The following is a 14,164-nucleotide window of genomic DNA, read 5'->3' as shown; positions in this document are numbered from 1 at the left end:
AAGGGACACACTGTGGGACCGAGACAGTCCATCTCCCCAACCCTCTGCCTCCCCAGATACGCACTGTGGTTCTGGACTCTTCGGAGGAGCCCCCTGTGTGGAGTGAGGAGGGGCAGTGAGTGCTTTGGCAACATGACCTGATTCCCATTAAATAGCCAAGGCCCCTGGCTTTCTTACGCAAAGGTGACCAGCCACCCAGAGAGGCCACAGCAGCAGGTCCACCAGACTTTGCGGATTGCCATGTCTGAGTCCCTGCCCTCCCAAACTCAGTCCCAGCCTTGCCCTCCTCAGACATGTTCTCTCACACACAGATCATTTACTCACAAAAGTTATGGAACAAAACAGTCACGTGCCTGCCCTCATGGAGCTTACAGAAGAGAACAGGAAATGGATGTTAACCAAAGGTGGCTCAGCTGGTAAAGAATCCCCCTGCAATGCTGGAGACCTGGGTCCCAACCCTGGATTGGGAAGATCTCCTGCAGATAGGAATGGCAACCCACTCTAGTATTCTTGCCTGGAGAATTTCACGCACAGAGGAGCCTGGCAGGCTAGAGTCCATGGGGTTGCAAACAGCTGGACACATCTTAGCAACTAACTTTTAACTTTCACTTTTTCAAACACAAGTCCTGAGTAGAAAGAGTTCATGGGGAGAGGAGTGGAGGGGTGGGGGTCCCAGGAGACTTTTCTGTAGACCTGCTTTTGAGGCAGAGGCTTCAAAGATGAGTAGGAGTTGGCCAGAAGGAATGAGAGGAAGAGTCCAAGGCTGGCCCACTGAGAGCTTGGGACTGGCTAGGAATGGGGGAGCTAGGGCTGGGGAGGTGAGTTCAGGAGGTGAGAGAAACCAGGGTGAGGGGGAGAGGCAAGCAAGACTTTCTGGAGATCTCAGGTATTTCAGAGATTTAGGGGGACCCCACCTGGCCTTTCCTCTCTCTATACCTTTCCCAGCTGTGTTCCCCATCCCTCACATGGTGTTGCTTCTATCAACTGAAAAAGACGTACAACTTGGGAGTTGCGAGTTAAGTTTTATTTGGGGCAAAATGAGGACTGTAGCCCAGGAGGCAGCATCTCAGATAGCTCTGAGAGACTGCTCCAAAGTGGCAGTGGGGGGAAGTCAATATATAAGGTTTTGGTGAAGGGGGAGTTCAATACCATGAAGCATTCATTTTACAAAAGGTTTTTTTTTTGTTAGTCATGAGGATCTGATGTCACCATGAAGGGATTTAGGGCTTCTCTAGATATCAGGAGATGCAAGGATTGAGATCATAAAATCTGTTCCTAAAAATATCCAACTATCTAAAGACCTGTCCCACCAGATTCCCTGGAGCACAGAGAGCCTCACTCCACCCTGCATTCCCTCAGGGATTGTTGAAAGTCAACTGCTATAGTAGCATGGGGTTCAGTCTCTGTAGAGGCAGATGGCAAACGCCTTTGTTGTTCAGTCATTGGCAATGCTCTTGGTACGTGCCAGTTTTTAGTTGACACGACCCCCTTGTGGTCATAAATCCAACCATACTTTGGGGGGCATTTCATGACCATTTTGTCCCGTGTTGCTGGGAAGGCTCATTCCCAGTTCTGAAGAAGGATTTTGTTGGTAGGCCACTCAATGTGCTGTGCTGGACTAGGTCTTAACAGTCAAAGATCTCTGGACTCCTGTCTTCTAGTTATGGTCCAGGAAAGTATTCCCTTTCATTGCATCTTCCCATACCTAGAGTTACACTATCGCAATCATTGATTGTATATTGAGCTATACATTTGATCAACTGCTTCAAGTCTAGTCATTACTATTTTCACTGGCGGCTCAGTCATGCATTTGGTAATACAAGAAGAAATAATCTTGTGAAACAAACAAAATACAAATGGTATAGTTAATACCATTAGTGAAATTAAAAGTAAATATTTTAGCCATGAGCCTCCCACACCAAACCAGTTTTTAAAAGATCATCAAGACTAGGGAATGGGTCACTTAAAGCAGAAGTCTGGTTTCTCATATGGTTCATCAAATGCGTTACATTAAAGGATTTATGAAAGTATAGTATGCACTTTGAATTATAGCACAGATATTTCCCTGAGATGCTGTAAGGTGTCAAGGGCCTTGCAGTTGTGTAGCACTGCCTTTCTCATAGAGATCTCAGAAGTCAATAGGCTAAATAGCCTGGTTAATATCATTTAAAGCTTATGAAAGTTGTTAAGGCTTTAATATGGTCAATTATATCCTCTAACCCTATTGAAGACACACACACGCACACACACGCGCGTGCGCATGCGCACGCACACGCTGCTAAATGGTCATACCAGTAGAATACAGATCCTTGACCCACTGGGATCATATCAATGGTAGATTGGTTGGAATTACCTCTAATTTGTTAACATGTGCTTAGTCACTCAGTCGTGTCCAACTCTTTGTGACCCCGTGGACTGTAGCCCGCCAGGCTCCTCTGTCCATGGGATTCTCCAGGCAAGAACACCGGAGTGGGTTGCCATGCCCTCCTCCAGGGGATCTTCCCAACCCAGGGATCAAACCTAGGTCTCCCTCATTGCAGGCAGATTCTTTACCATCTGAGCCACCAGGGAAGCCCATGAGTACTGGAGTGGGCAGCCTATCTCTTCTCCAGGTGATCTTCCCAACCCAGGAATTGAACTGGGATCTCCTGCCTTGCAGGAGGAGTCTTTGCCAGCTGAGCTGCCAGGGAAGCCTGGTGGCTGTTCACTATGCTACATGTGAAGTTCTGCTCCCAATCTCCACACACTCCGCCTGGCACATTCCCACAGCGTCTGTCTCAGTGGATGGTGACTCCATCTGCACGGGCCAAATTCCTTGCTTTGTCCCTTATTTCGGGTCCACTCTGAAATCCGGCCGGGCTCTCCTTCAAGATACATCGAGATACTGGCCACTTCTCACAGCCTCCCTGATGTGGAATGTGAGCCTTGGGCACCTCTGACACTGGTGATCTTCTTCTTGCACTTGGCACAGCTGGATGTGTAGCACACATTGTAGCAGGGTGGGCAGAAGATGGCCCCTTTCTCCTCGAAGAAGCCACCCTTTTCCAGAACCTTCCCACACTGGCTGCACACAAACTCCTCAGGGGAGTATGCGTGGCCCAGCGCCACCAGGTAGTGGCTCCAGATGACCTTGTGGTGCTGGTGGCACGTGGGAGTCTTGCCATTGCTGCCACCGTCCCCACCATGGCCTCCAGCGGCAGCCTGCAGGATGGAGGTGCGGTTCTGCATAGGTGTGGGTGTGGCTGGCTGGGTGTGCCGGGTCAGCACTGTGCTGGTCTTGTCCAGGGCATAGCGCTCAGCAAATGCAGGGTCCACAGCCCAGGGTGGGTGGCTCTTGGGACTGGGGGTGGTAGGGCCAGGCCAGGGTTCCTGAGGTGTAGCTGAGGCTGGGGTTGGGGCTTCCGTCCTGGGCACCTGGCTTGATTTCTTCAGGTGCTCCTCATCTGGGTCTTGCATGAACTCGGTGCCCGTGAGGTGGGCGAGGATGCGGAAGGAACGGGACTGGCCTGTCCCAGGCCTTGCCCACCAGTCCTCCATGTCCTCCATCAGCCACTGCTTGCTGGCATCTGGAATCAGCGGTCAGAGCAGCTGTCCATTCTGCTGCGGGGTGCTGTCTGCAGGCAGGTTTGCCCCAAAGGGTTGGGCTGTCTTGTTGAGGGAGGCACTGGGTGCAACATGTATGACCTTAAATTCATGGGAATCCCAGGCTACACCTTCGTATCCATCACTGTAGATGTGAAGGCTATAAATTAGTACCACAAATCCACTGGGTTCCATACCAATCACTCTCTCTAAGGTAATAATGGGCATAGTTCATAAAACATCCAGCCTGTCTCGTAATGACCAGTTTGATCATTTTTAGTATGATTTAACCCTTCCCGACATAGAGGAGCTTTTAAACTTAAATGACCATAGCCTGGTATGTAGATCCACCCCATAACTGTGGGAGTTTTCCTTTTAATAGATGAGCTATTAATTTCTTTTATTGAGACTTAGCTGGTCACTCTGATTGAGTTTGAATGACCCTAAGAGAAAACGTAAATCTATGGCCAGCATCAGAGCAGGTCTTATTAATTGTCCAGGTGAGAGGATCCCATCTAGTAATATCATGAATAGGTAGAACAGGACTGAACATTCATCTAAAATAAATTTCCTAGGGGGTATCCAATCAGAGCCCTAGAAAACAGAAATCCACCAAGGTAATCCAGAAGTACTAGACACAGGTAATTGGCCACAACCCAACAATTGGATTGAATTTTAAACTAGCATAGAATCATGTCCATGATAGAAAACATTTGATTGGTAGGCACAGGTCCAAGGAATCAAGAAAACATAAATGATCATACAAGTCAGATCAGTATCTTGGGCAAGCTGTATGCTTCTGATGTCTTCTTCTTGTCCTGGTATAGTGTAGTTTTCTCTGTTTGAGCATTGTTTTAAGGTGAGTTTGAGGTAAGCAGGCCTCTCTATAGACCAGTCCAGCTTAGGGGTCTTTGAAAGAAGCAGTTAATCTGAATCAATTTCCCTTCAATTTCACTGGGCATGAACTAGTGAAGAGTACCTGATAGAAAGGTCTTTCCATCCAGGTTGGAGACAGTTCCTTAAATTATGTCTTCTTCCAGGGTTGGTTACAGGTCATATGTGAGGCATCTGATCTTCATCCAAAGACAGATTACTGAGATAAGCTTCAGAAACAATCCTAGAATGTCCTTTAATAATTCAATTAAATTTTACATTAATATACCCTAACAGCAAAGAACTATCCAGGAAATGAGTCTTAGTAGGTACAGACTTCCATTAACAAACTGGATTTAACATTCATTGAAACATCTCTTTCTCCCTAAAATCACTGTCATTTTTACCAAATAAACCAAATTAAGACTTGTTTGTAATATAGGTTTGGTCTCAATAAACTTGGCCTGATGATTTATATAACCATAGTTGATCATAGACTTTTTTGCTTTGCTGAGGCTTTTATAATCTCAGACTGAACTTTTAAAATAAAACCTTTCAGGGCTAGGAAAGTCATCCCAAAGGCTTATCACAGATTTTGCCTAACAGATCTAAGTAAGTTTCTCCCTTTTCAGGGTCTCCAAAATTCCTTGAGATTTCTGTACCTGTTAGTGAGATAACCTTCCTAACTTATTTGATAAAGTTACTGGAAACTAAGAGCTTCCAATCTCTGGAGGGTTCAGATAGAAAAGATAAATGTTTCAATTTGTTTATAAAATTTTACTGTCATAATTAGTTTGAGGGAAAGGTTTTTTTTTTTTTCTTACACTTGGAAAACACAGGTTCAAATCAGTCATTTTTTCAGATAGAAACCATGAAAGTTATAAGCATATTCACCAGTTCATTCAGTCCTTTTCTTAACCTTTGTGAAGTCATCAGGTTTTCCATTAGATTCCTTACCCAGCTCAGAAACTGGTATTTATCCAAAATTCTTTTTTATAAATCTTCTTGAAGAGGAAGCATTTTTGCAAAACTTGGTTAGTGCTATGACAATATTTTGAGATGGTAACTAGAATTATGCCTGATAACAGTTTACCTGAAAAGGCAACCCACTCCAGTACTCTTAGACCTGGAAAATCCCATGGACCGAGGAGCCTGGTAGGCCCCAGTGCATGGGGTTGCAAAGAGTCGGACACAACTGGGCGACTTCACTACACTATCAGAATTTTAGGTGCTGCCTACAGTTTCTAGGATATCTATATTAGTAACATTTACCATACAATATAACCCGAGGCATTTCTCACTTGACGATACTCCCCATTTACAGAATGAACCTAATTAGTAATATCCCTTTTAGGGATGTTTCAGGGGCCCTCTGAAGCACCCCAAAGTAAGCTATAAATCATCTTCATTAGAATGATCCGGGAAGTTTTGTCAACAAATATCAAAAAGGTTTAGGACACTCAGTCAGATAGGATCGTAGGTTATTGGAAAACAATATTCACTTAGCCAAAGTAACAATAAAGGATTTCAGAACAGATCATTTAAGAAATCAACTTAAATCTGTTATCAAAGGCAGTTCAGTTCAGATGCCTTATCAAAGGCATCTGAAGAAAAGATGTCCTCTTAACAGAGAGAAAAGCTAAATTCAAGTTTTTGCACCAGCTTACTTTATTCACAAGGTAAACTTAATTAACTTCATTTTAAACTTAGTCCTAAGTTTAAACCGTGTACAAAACTTTCCCCTTCACTGTTTGGTTCACTTTTCACAAGCCTTTTCACTTTCTGCATCCATTACTGTGTTCTTCCACCAAAAAAGCCACCTGTAAGTCAGGCTTACTTCCTTTTCTCTTCACAAAATGCAGTTCCATTCCTCATACCTTCTTTACTGAAAACACACTTCCTACTTTCCTTAAGCAACCAAGAACTGACTTTTATTATTAGTGTTTTATAGATTGGTGAGCATAAATACCAGTGATAATTTCTAAAACCTTTGCTTTCATAGAACATTTTAAGATGGCACCAAGCATCATTCATTTTTAATCTCAAACCTCTTTAGTTTCTCTGTAAGAGGAAATAAGTGTTCAGTAGTAAATGCTCCAAAATGTTATTTTATTTGGCAATGACTTAGCTACTCAACAGACTTCCAACACTTAGATTAGTATAACCCTTAGAAATTTAAGTTACCCCAATCTGGAGAGACTATTTTAGACAGACATTCCTAAAGCACAATTATTCTTAATAGTTCATCTAAAAGCTCATATCTCATTTACATTTGTTTTAGAAGTTTCTTCACTGGAGGTGATTTCCTTGCTGACAAACTTGTAACAGATATAATAATATTTAACTTATATTAAACCTAGGTATAATGAAAATATTCTGCTTAATGTTAATTACTCTTAGACATGTCTACATTAGTTAGATCAACAAACAAACATTAATATCATGTATTTAATATTGAATGTTTCCCAGTTCACGTGAACCTGAAATTCATTTAGGTTAATTTCTCTTGTATTTAGAATTATTTGATTTGTAAGTGCTTAAACTTTTTTTTTGAAGGCCCACTAGATTAGAGCTCATTTACTAACTGATCTCAGCAATCAGCAATATTATCCAAAAAAAAGACACACGCTGAGACATACATATATCCAAATAGACAGAGATCCTTTAGCTTTGTTTTTCAAACTTAGCTATGAACACTAGTTGTAAAAAATGGTTGGAGTAAGATTTTAAAAGGCTTTTTTCCCCTTTTGGTTTCAGGAATTAGAGATGGTTTAGATAAGTGATCCAGAGAGCTCTGGTCTAAAGTACAGAAGGAGGTATTTCCTCGGGGCAGGAATTCTTAAAGAGATAATTTTTTTCTTCAAGCTTTCTCTGGAGTCTAAAGAATATTGTGACCACATTGTCAAAAATATTTTTCTGTGACCATAGTTTTATAGCCAAAATTTAGACCAGATAGTGCCCAACTTGGCCCTGATAAAAAGGGCAGATTGGTCCCAGCAGGGATTGTTCCTCTGCGGAAGTGGGGGTCATAGTTTGATAAGACCCAGGCTGTTGATTACAGGAGGAAGTGCTGGATGTAAGAGAACTTCAGTCCATTTTCCTATCCTGTGTCAATAAAGATCTTATATTTTTAGGCCATTTTTCTTGTCATTGGGTCATAGCTATAGATGGACCAGTTTAAAAAAAATTTTTTTTTTCCCTAGGGGTTCCCAAGTGGAGTGTGGAATTAGAGTGAGCAATTCCCATATTACTCGAGCGGTTTGCACCAGATGTCTGTCCATTCAAACCAAACCAACAAACCAAAACGAACCAGAGCTTCACTAGCCAGGAGGCACACTCCAAATGAAACAAAAGGCAAAGAGATGCCCAGAAATCAAAAGCCTAGTGGCAAGAGTTCCCCCATAAGATGGTAAAGTGATGCCCAGAAATCAAAAGCCAAATGGCGTAAATGCCAAACGTGACTTCCCAGTTCCACTAGGTCTGTGACCTGGCAGCCTTTTTTAGTTCTGATATAGTTTCAAGCAATTTCTTGTTGGTTTCCTGCAAAGAAGTTACTCTATCATTTTGTTTTAGAAGCTTCATCTAGGATACCAGTCCAAGTAAGCATGGCAGCCTTTTCTAATTGTGCACACAAAAATATCAATTTTGGAGTATCAAAAGAACCCCAATTTGGCCATTTTAGGTTGAGATCTCTTTTAGTATAATTTCTGTAATTAACTAGGTACTTGCAAGTATGAGCTCTGTACATATTGTACATGAATCTGGCTAGAGTGTTAGTCAGAGGCTGGCTTTTTGACACCTCTTTGTTTCTGTTTTTGAGAGATTCTGCTTCACATTTTAAGCTGAATTTATTGGGGATAAAAATCACTAGCGAACTTGTGAAGTAGGCCCATGTGCTGTTTGTGAGCTTAACTCCTCCAGGAGTCATCCCAGAGTCATTTCAGCTGATCTTACGTGTCTCGGATTCTGCCTCCGGCAATTTAAGACCACTGTGACTGCTCAGGTTGCTGAATGGCCAGTTCTTATGTGCGACCCCCAGATGAGCAAGTATTTTAATTAATAGTGGGTTTCCCTATGGGACCACTGCACGGTATGAGGACTAGGTCTCTACCACTCCCGTAAATTTCTCAGTCATCTGAGGAAACTGAAACCGGCCACTCTCATATATTTTCCTCTCTTTTATCCTGACAAATTCTATAATGGCAGTCAAATTGAGGAAAAGTGTCAGATCAGCCTCTTAACTACTCAGCCAAGACCATTCAGTCCCCTACAATGAAGCAACCACGGCACCTTTCAACCAAGCCTGGGGTATTCCTCGATTTTTTTTTCCCCAGTCGAGCCCCCCTACCCAGTACTTTTCCGCTGGGTGGGCAATTCTCCTGGTATCACCTCAGGACCAAGCAAACCTGGGTGACAGCCTGTGCCTTTTGAGGATGTCCCAGCAGCTGCAAAGACTGGGTAGCAGCTCGAGGAGGCAGGAGAAGAGGTGACTTTTCCAGTTGGTCCCCTAAAAGGAAAGCCTCATACTCCAGAATCCCGAGACCTAGGGGGACTCTCTGCCTACCCCCTCCCCGGCTCCACATTTCCTTCCGGGACTTGTTGAGGACCCTGTACCAGACTGCTTTACCCTGAGGATCATTTGACTATAGGATTAGGGCAACAGTCATTGGCAGTTCATCTATAATCCTTTGGTATTGGGATGGCCAAAAAGTTCATTCAGGTTTTTCCATAGGTGCCGTATGGAAAAACCTGAACAAAATTTTTGGCCAACCCTAGAGTCAGCCAAACAGCCTGCTGCCACCTGAGTCCACCACCTGGGTGCTCAGAGGGAGAAGCGGTCCTTTGCTTGGAGCAGAGACCCACGAGGACACTTAGCCCCACCCGGGACCTCTAAGCCAGGGTGTGGGGTCCAGACCTCTGCTTCCCTTACCTTTCAGCAGTGATTTGTAGGAAGTCTACCTCGTGCTGGCACTGCATGGGTCTAGATGGGGAGCATTTTTAACCATGTTCAACCAGAGTTTCACAATATAGAGCTGGATAAGGCTCGCTGCTCTGATTGCCTGGACTTTGCAGGGCCAAGGAATTACTCCCGATGCCCCTGCTGCTGCTAAGTCACTTCAGTCGTGTCCAACTCTGTGCGACCTCATAGACGGCAACCCACCGGGCTCCCCTGTCCCTGGGATTCTCCAGGCAAGAACAGTGGAGTGGGTTGCCATTTCCTTCTCCTGATGCCCCATCCACTCCTTTTGAATTTCCCAGGGGCGTGGCCTTTGAGCCTCAGGCAAGTCAGCTGCTCCCTTCCCTCCCCACCCACCCCAGCCTGGCTGTCTCTGGGTCCCTACTCCTCCTTCCTGCCCCCACCTCTGCCACAGCCCTTCCTGTCCTCCTCTCTTGCCAGTTCACCCCCAATGATGAGATTCCTACTTAAAAATAAATCGCTGAGATCTTTAATTGCAGACTAAATAATTGCTTCATTTTATTTAAATGTGGCTCTTGGAGGCTCTGGGAACAATTAGAAGAAAACAGAGGGCAGTGCTGGGTGCAGGTTTTCAAGCATATAATTATTTTTTTTATTATTATCATACCGATGTTTGCAGGATCTGGAAAAAGAAAGTGTGTCCTTTCTTCTGAGTTAGTCATGCACAATTTACATGCAATAATAACAATAATAATGATAATAATAATTCCTGGCTTTCCCCGGATTTCGTACTTGGCTCCCAAGGAAGCGGAGGAGTCACTGTGCACTTTGCCGCAGGAGAGGGTGAGAGCAGCTCCAGCCGCCTCCCACAGACCCCGAGAAGGAACCCAGGCCCTGGCCCTTCCTGTTGGGGTACTGGGTTTGATGTGGGCTGGGCTGACCTAACACATAACGTTCTGAGAAGTTCTGGGCAAGTTCAGTACTCTATCCTCAGGGACCTTCACTGTGTCTAAAATTCTCCCATTCATTCTACATTCAGCGTTAAGAACTGGATGGGGCCCTAGAGGTCATGTACAGTCCTCTTTGTATGATGGAGGAAACTGGGGCCCTCAGATCACAAAGCTTATTAATAACAGAACCAAAAAGAGGCCTTTGTGTATGAAATATGAGAGCAGGGTCCTTAGGACCAGGCAGACCTAGAATTGAATTCCTGTCCTGCTTATCATGATATGTACTATCCTGGGCACATTTCTTTCTTTAAATTAGTTAAGAATATTGGGTTGGTGTCAAAATGGCTAAAGTTAAAAGAATTTTAATTTATGTTAAAATTCAAATTGGTTCAAGCAGTTTGAGGAATTAACAAAAATTTTTAAAATTTATTTTTAAAGTTTTATATAATTTTTAAAGGTTACACTCCATAGAGTGTCAGTTCAGTTCAGTTGCTCAGTCGTGTCCAACTCTTTGTGACCCCGTGAATCGCAGCACACCAGGCCTCCCTGTCCATCACCATCTCCCAGAGTTCACTCAGACTCACGTCCATCGAGTCCGTGATGCCATCCAGCCATCTCATCCTGGGTCGTCTCCTTCTCCTCCTGCCCGCAATCTCTCCCAGCATCAGAGTCTTTTCCAATGATATGGAGTGTATAACTCCCAAAATGTTGGCTGTATTCCTCATATTGTATAATACATCTTTATGCTGTGCTGTGCTTAGTTGCTCAGTCGTGTCCGACTCTTTGTAACCCCATGGACTGTAGTCTGTCAGGCTCCTCTGTCTATGAGGATTCTCCGGGCAAGAACACTAGAGTGGTTTGCCATGCCCTCCTCCAATAGCCTGTCTTATACCCAGTAGTCTGTATCTCACACTCCTAGATTGCCACCCCCACCCCCGCTGACAACTGTGCAGATTTCTTAATCTGGAAAGAATGAGAAATAATAATGCTTGCTTATTTTGAGGAATGAAGAATATAGTCTACGTGAAGGCTTCCAGCACAAGCCCTGCACATGGGAGATGCTTAATTGATGTTTGCCTTCTTTTCTCTTCTTTCCAGTATTCTTCAGTCTTTGAGTCAGCTGGACCAAGTATGCAACGATCCCTGGGAGGGTTAGCGGCTTTGACATTGGGGCTAGAAGCCAGTGAGGAGGAGAAAGAGGCCATTGAGCATGGAGGGTGCCTACTGAGAGGAAGAAGAGGATGGCACTCCATCCTGGCCTTGTGTGGGCTGTGTGGAGACCCCCTGTGTTCCTCCCCAAGTCCTGATGCTGTGTGTCAGCATCCTCACTGCTGTGTGTCCCGGCTGAGTCCTCCCGCCTCTAGGCTGGAAAAGTGGCCTGTCGGGCTGTTTAATCCACACTACTGAGCACCTACTGTGTGCCAGACACTAGAGATACTAATACTACAAAAGCAAGTAAGAGGGAGCTTTGACCTTCAAGGAGCTTGGAGGCTGCATTGACAGAGTCATGGATTGGTTGTGTTTACTGTGATGTTAAATGATCTGAAGAGGATCTTCAAGGAGCTGGGAGCCTGGGCAAACTGCCCAGACTCTGGGGTTCAGAAAAGCCATTTAGGGAAGCCTCACCTGAGTGGGGTCTTGAAGGATATGCAAGAGTTGGGTGAAGCAGGTTTGCAAGGAGAAGGGGCAGGCTGGATGTGTAGGTGATCTCGATGGTTCAGAATTATGCTTGTGTTCTGCGAGGCTCTGGGTGGCTGGTTTTCCAGTGTCCATGTTGGGGACACTGGGCCATCGGAAGGCAACACCTACCCTTCTCTGGAATCACAACTCAGCTAAAACAGAGGGCTGCATATTGTCTACTGGACTTGCTTTGCTAAAGTGGATATAAGAGGCCGTTCCATAATTAACTACCTTCCTAGGGTAGGACGAGGTAGGAGTCTTTTTTTTTCTTTTTAATGAGAGCTTTATTGAGATGAAGGGCTTCCCTGGTGGGTCAGACAGTAAAGAATCTGCCTGCAATGCAGGAGTCTCAGGTTTGATCCCTGGGTCGGGAAGGTCCCCTGGAGGAGGAAATGGCAACCCGCTCCAGTATTCTTGCCTGGAGAATTCCACGGACAGAGAAGCCTGGTGGACTACAGTCCATGGGGTCACAAAGAGTTGGCTACAACTGAGAGGCTAGTACTTTCACAATGATTGAGATGTAATTCACATATCATATAATTTACAGTTTATGATTATAAAGTGTACGGTTAAATGGTGTTAGTATATTCACAGATTTGTACAGCTGTCACCATCATCAATTTTAGAACATTTTCATCACCCTAAAAAGAAACACCTTCCCTGTTATTAATTATTCTCCATTCTTCCTCCCACCCACACCCTGACTTCAACAAATCCTGTTCTGTGCCTATATAGAATTGCCTATTCTGGACATTTCGCACAAATGGAATCATATAGTATGTGGCCTTTTGCATCTGGCTCTTTTCACTGAGGTTTTTTTTTTTGAGGTTCACCTATGATGTAGGCTTCCCTGGTGGTTCAGAGGTTAAAGCATCTGCCTGCAATACAGGAGACCTGAGTTCGATCCCTGGGTCGGGAAGATTCCCCTGGAGAAGGGAATGGCAACCCACTCCAGTATTCTTGCCTGGAGAATCCCATGGACGGAGGAACCTGATGGGCTACAGTCCACAGGGTCGCAAAGAGTCGGACACGACTGAGTGACTTCACTTCCACTGTGATGTCAGTGTTTTCTTGATCCATTCATCCATTGACGGACATTTGATTTGTTTCTGCTTTTTGGCTGTTGTGAAGAATACTGCTGTGAACATTTATATACAAGTTTGTATGTGGGTGTATGTTTTCATTCCTCTTGATAGATACCTGGGAGTGGAATTGCTGGGTCAAACAGTGATTCTTGATTTACCTCTTGAGAAACTGCAATACCATTCTCCAAAGTAGCCGTACCATTTTGCACTCCCACCAGCAGTGTCTGAAGGTTCCAATTTCTCCACATCCTTGCCAACTCTTGTTATTATCTGACTTTTTTTTATTATAGCTGTCTTGGTATCCTGTTGCTGCTGTAACAGATTACCAGCAACCTAGTGACTTAAAACAACACACATTTATTATCTTACAGTTTTGGAGGTCAGAGGTCTGAAATGGATCTCATGGGTCTAAAATCAAGGTGTTGGCAGGGCTGTATTTCTTTCTGGAGACTTTAGGGGAGAATCTGTCTCCTAACCCTTTCCAGCTTCTGGAGACCGTCCTGTATTTCTGAGTTCACGGCCCTGTCTGTCTTCAAAACCAGCAGTGGCCATCACTTTGACCTCTGCTGCTGTTATCACATCTTGTTTTCTGACTCCATCCCTCTTGCCTCTCTCTTAAACTTAAAGGAATTCTTGTGATGGCACTGGGCTCGTGTGGATAATCCAAGCTCCTCCCCCATCACAAGATCCTTGAGTTAATTGCATCTGCAATACTCCTTATGCCATCCAAGGTGACATATTCACAAGTTGCAGGGATTAAGATGACGGACATCTTTGGAGGACCATTATTCTGTCTAACGTCGATAATGGGTGTGAAGTGGTATCTCATGGTTTTAATTTCTAATTCCCTCCTGGCAAATGATGTTGGGCACCTTTTCACGTGCTTATTGGTCATTTGTATATTTTCTTTGAAGAAAGTAGGCACTAGTTTCTTAGATATGACACCCAAAGCACAAACAACAAAAGGAGAAACAGATAAATCAGATTTCATCAAATTAAAATGTTTTATGCTTCAAAGGACACTATCAAAAAGGGAAAAGACAACAAATAGAATGGGAGAAAATATTTGCAAATCA

At 44.2% G+C, this 14,164-nt stretch overlaps 1 protein-coding gene and 1 pseudogene across 1 annotated transcript in view; one reads left to right on the top strand and one right to left on the bottom strand.

The window, feature by feature from the left end:
- DSCAML1 (DS cell adhesion molecule like 1) overlaps positions 1-14,164 on the top strand; it is a 361,994-nt gene that overhangs the window by 64,786 nt on the left and 283,044 nt on the right. The gene's annotated exons all lie outside the window — the stretch shown is intronic.
- On the bottom strand, positions 2,896-3,810 carry LOC138420979 (PDZ and LIM domain protein 7 pseudogene; annotated as a pseudogene).

This window comes from Ovis canadensis, chromosome 15 (assembly GCF_042477335.2).
Source record: "Ovis canadensis isolate MfBH-ARS-UI-01 breed Bighorn chromosome 15, ARS-UI_OviCan_v2, whole genome shotgun sequence".
In the NCBI taxonomy this organism is placed as follows: Eukaryota; Metazoa; Chordata; class Mammalia; order Artiodactyla; family Bovidae; genus Ovis; species Ovis canadensis.
This window is presented reverse-complemented; position numbering and strand designations above follow the sequence as displayed.